At 45.9% G+C, this 5,000-nt stretch overlaps 1 protein-coding gene across 1 annotated transcript in view; it reads left to right on the top strand.

Annotated features, from left to right (window-relative positions):
- Positions 1 to 5,000, top strand: part of Atp8b1 (ATPase phospholipid transporting 8B1) — a 127,872-nt gene that overhangs the window by 45,791 nt on the left and 77,081 nt on the right. The gene's annotated exons all lie outside the window — the stretch shown is intronic.

The following is a 5,000-nucleotide window of genomic DNA, read 5'->3' as shown; positions in this document are numbered from 1 at the left end:
CCTATGAAGATGGTCTTGAACCTTATAGGACAGGAGAGAGCTGCATGAGAGCAAGTAGGCAAGGACACAGCAGTCTGTGTGTGTGAATATGATGCTTTAAATTCATCTTGACTTCCAATTGTGGGACACATGAATCCCTTTTCCCTCTGAAGCTGCATTTGCTCAATGTAGTGGTTTCAATAGGAATGACCTGTATAGACTCTTGTGTTTGAATGTTTGGCCCTCAGGGAGTGGTGCTATTAGGAGATGTGGCCTTGTTGGAGTAGGTGTGGCCATCTTAGAGGAAGTGTGTCATTATGGAGGTGGGCTTTGAGGCCTCATGTTCAAACTATGCCCAGCGTGGCACACAATCATTTCTGTTGCCCATGGATCAAGACACAGAACTCTCAGCTCCTTCTCCAGCACCATGTCTGCCTGCACACTGCCATACTTCCCGCCATGATGACAACAGGCTAAACCTCTGAATTGTAAGCCAGCCCCAATAAAAGGTTTTTCCTTTATAAGAATTACTGTGGTCATGTGTCTCTTCACAGCAATAGAAACCCTAACTAAGACAGTCAGGATCTTTTAACACAGTGATGGACTCGAAACTAATCCAGGACTCTTCTTGGAAAATGACTTGGGAATAATGAATTGTTGGCTAATTAGACATGCTATCGGGGAGCTTTGACTGTTGTGATGAATAATATGAGTCTTCATGGCTGCATGATGCTTTACCCTCAAATGTAGGCACTTAAGCTAATGCAGGTCTACCATCTCCTAGGTTACCAGATGTCTGGTAGAGCCTAGCTGAATCCTCTGCTTCTGGGTGCTTCACCAGACTACAATGTAGGTGATGTCTTGACTAGGGTCTCACTTAAAGGCGAGACTGTAGATAATTATACTTTCGAGTTTCATGGCTGTTGGCTAACTTCATTTCCCTGAGGATTCCAATGCCTTCTGGCTGTTGGTCAATGCCCACTTCATTTCTTGTTCCTGAGCATCTACACAGGGCAGCTGCTCCATCAAGGCCACCAAGGGGATAGAGTTGCCTGGCAAGAAGAAAGGCTCTGATTTTTGCAACCCAATAATAAAAATGACTTTCCATCATCAGTTGCCGTGTTCTGTCACTTGGATGCAAGGTGCCATGTCTATCTCCCAGTCATAGAAAAAGGATGATTTATACAGGTTTGGGCAGCAGGAGGTGAGGCCATTGGAGACTATCTTAGGCTTTGCATTTTGAGATGAGATCAATCCTGTTAAGCATAGAACACGTGACAAAGAACATGTATCATTGGACACATAAATGCAATGTGTATGCTTATATATCATGATGAGTGTTCTGTTAAACACTATAGGCCAAAAGAGGAAAACTGTATTTCAGAAATGTCTTCTTTTAGGTATGGTGACTCATGCCTGGAGCTTAGCACTTGAGAGGTTGAGGGAGAAGAACTGTGCATGTTTGAAGCCAACCTGGGCTACACAGTGAGTTCCAGGCTAGCCAGGGCTGTAGAGTGGAATTGTCTCAACTATTCCCTGTTGTTAGAAAAAGAAAAGAAGGCAAGAGAATAAGATGAAAAATACATTTCCTGTTTGAAAGCTTTATTAATCTATGAAAAGACAAACTTGAGAGTGGGCAGAAATAAACATTCTGAGTTTCTCTGTCTGAGCTTGGGTCTCCCTGAACACGAACCAACTTATACAACAGAGATGTTACTGAGTGGGGCCATGGGACTTGCCTGTGTCTGGGTTCCCATCACTGTTACGATTGCACAAGCCCATCTTGCACTTCGTCTGAGTGGCTGTCCCTGAGGGAAGGCAGTAGTGGTAAAACGTTTGGTCTGTGCCTATTTCTCTCCTATTTAAATCTAGAGGTCTTAATAGCATCAGAAATTCCTGTTTTTATTCATTCAACTCAAGGGTGTTTTGTTGTGAAGGCAGGAATTCTGATGTTTCCTGCCTTGGTTCTCTTCTCTTCCCCTCAGCCTGCCCTCCCCTGTTGAAGGGGGTGGGCATGTTATCACTACCCCATTTATCACATCACAAGTATTAGGCAGGCAAGTGCGTAAGTGCTGTTTGTTAGAGGGGCGACCACACACTGTTTGTCCCACCTGTCTTCTGGGCTTTGTGACCTTGGCTGCATAATTCACTGAGGCATATGGGAAATCCGTGGGGTGGGGTGGGAAGTTCTGATATAGTGAAGTTTCTCTGTGCTTCCTGGTCCCTCCCTGTTTGCTTGGTTGAAGCATGTGTCTTAGTGACTTTTGTAGTGCTGTGATATGATGCCATGACCAAGGCAACTTATCAAAGAAAGTGTTTCATTTAGGCTTAAGGTTTCAGAGGGTTAGAGTCCTTGATGACAGAGCAGAAACAGCTGAGGGCTCACATCTTCATCAAGTAGGAGTCATCGAGAAGGAGAAAGATATTGGCAATGGCACCCACCCACAGAGACTTGCCTCTGATGACAACGATGACATGTCTCCTCCTCCATCAAGGCCACACTCCTTAATTCTTCCCAAACAGTTCTGCCAGGGATCTAGAGATCAAGTATTAAACATAGGACCCTATGGGAGACATTTTCATTCAAACCACCCACAACAGGTCTGCAGACAAGTTCAGAGCCTAGTGACCAGCAGGGGACATTCCGTCTGAGTGGCTGTCCCTGAGGGAAGGCAGTTTTATCTTGAGGTACTTCCCACATGAAGACGATAAGGGAGGCAGAGCCAGCCGGAGAAAGTCCTGTGTGTTAAGGGAAACCTGTTCCCTTTCCACTACAATGATGACAAAGCTTTGAATTGGGCCAACTTATAAGGTGAACAGGCTTTTGTAGTGCACCGTTGTTGAGGGACTCATGTGCTATCAATGTTCTTATCTTAAACAGGAAGCCAGACAGAGGCTGGGTGGCCCAGACTCAGGCTTTCTTTCTTTTTTCTTTCTTCTTTTTATTTTCAGCTTAATAATTATTTTATTTTATTTTTGATTGGATATTTTCTTTATTTACATTTCAAATGTTTTCCCCTTTCTAGGTCCCCCCCTTTGAAAATCCCCTTCCTCATCCCCCCCTTCCCCTGCCTCTATGAGAGTGCTCCCCCATCAACTCACTCCTGTCCTCCCTCCCTGGCATTTTCCTACACTGGGGCATCGAACACCCTCAGGCCCAAGGGCGGCTCCTACTAATGTCCAACAAGGCCATCCTCTGCCACATATGTGGCCAGTGCCATGGGTCTCTCCATGTGTATTCTTTGGTTGATGCTTCAGTCCCCAGGAGCTCCGAGGGGCCTGGACTGTTAACACTGTTGCTCCCTCCATGGGGCTGCAAACCCCCTCAGCCTCTTCAGTCCCTTCTCCAACTCCTCCATTGGGAACCCTGCGCTCAGTCCAATGGTTGGCCGCCAGCTTCTGCCTCTGTATGTCAGGCTCTGGCAGAGCCTCTCAGGAGACAGTTATATCAGGCTTCTGTCAGTAAGTACTTCCTGGCATCCACAATAATGTCTGGGTTTGGTGGCTGTATATGGGATGGATCCCCAGGTGGGGCAGTCTCTGGATGACATTTCCTTCAGTCCCTGCTCCACACTTTGTCTCCATATTTCTTCCTCTGTGTATTTTGTTCAGCCTTCTAAAAATCACTGAAGCACCAACATTTTGGTCTTCTTTCTTCTCAGGCTTCATATGGTCTGTGAATTGAATCTTGGGTATTCCGAACTTTTAGGCTAATATCCACTTATCAATGACTACATACTGTGTATGTTCCTTTGTGACTAGGTTACCTCACTCAGGATGATATTCTCAAGTTCCATCCATTTGCCTGTGAATTTCATGAAGTCATTGTTTTTAATAGCTAAGTAGTATTCCATTGTGTAGGTGTACCACATTTTCTGTACCCACTCCTCTGTTGAAGGACATCTGGGTTGTTTCCATCTTCTGGCTATTATAAATACAGCTGCTATGAACATGGTGGAGCATGTGTCCTTATTACATGTTGGAGCATCTTCAACTGAGGCTTTCCTCTTCAGAGAGCTAACAGTCTTGTTGGGGAGCCCAGTGTTCTCACTAGACAGACACTATTAATGATCCCAGGCTCACCCACACTTGGACCCTTGAGGAAATGGAAACCCTGTCTAAACCTACAGTAGGCTTTGACACACCGTGTGTACTAAGGCCCCTCTCTGAGGAAGCTTGTGGGACTCAGAGGCTTCACCCTCTTTGGTAGATTTAGGTTTTGTTTCAAAAGTATTTATCTTTCAAGAACAAGGAAAAAGCAAGGCATAGAATTTAGCATTCACACACCCTGGGACTTTCACAATCTTTAGTTGTCTACATCAATTATCTTTTATCCTATCTGAAAGGCCATATTGTTCCCTCCTTTTTCCTATGGGAAATGTGAACTTTCAACATGCTCAATTATGCACTGAAGTTACAGACCAGTGAATCGTGGAGCTGAAGTTCGAATCCAGGCCCCTGCTCCTTCCTTCCCTCCCTGACTCTGTCTCCCTCCCTCCCTTCTTTTCTTCCTTCCTTCCTTGAACAGGCCCTCACAGTTTAGCCCAGGCTAGCTTCAAACCTGTGTTCTGTCTGCCTCAGCCTCCCAAGTGCTGTACAGGCTTGTACTGCCAAGCCTAGCCCTGCCTCCATTCTGCCACAGGGGTGGGATGGGGTGGGATGGGAGGGCTATGGTATAAACCTGAAGACCAGTATTTGGCCCAGGAACATTGTCATTTCGGTGTGTCCCATAGCATCTGTTTCCATTCCCTGATACCCGATTGGTTCCTGACGGCTTTTTGGAGATCCAGGGCTCCTCAGCTGGGCTCTGCTTTTTGAAAGTGGACTCGCCACATGCTCTCATCCCAGCAGAATATCCTATATTCTATAGTAACCAGTGTATGGGGTTAAATGCTCTAGCCCTTTTAACCACTCAGTCTCTTGAGATGCTGACTTTTTGCTGCATCTCTGCCTGTCCTGCTGGTACTAGAATGAGAATCCCAAGGATGGGGCATTGAGGGAGGAGGAGGAGGAGGAGAAGG

This window comes from Mastomys coucha, unplaced genomic scaffold, assembly GCF_008632895.1.
Source record: "Mastomys coucha isolate ucsf_1 unplaced genomic scaffold, UCSF_Mcou_1 pScaffold13, whole genome shotgun sequence".
NCBI classification, from domain to species: Eukaryota; Metazoa; Chordata; class Mammalia; order Rodentia; family Muridae; genus Mastomys; species Mastomys coucha.
This window is presented reverse-complemented; position numbering and strand designations above follow the sequence as displayed.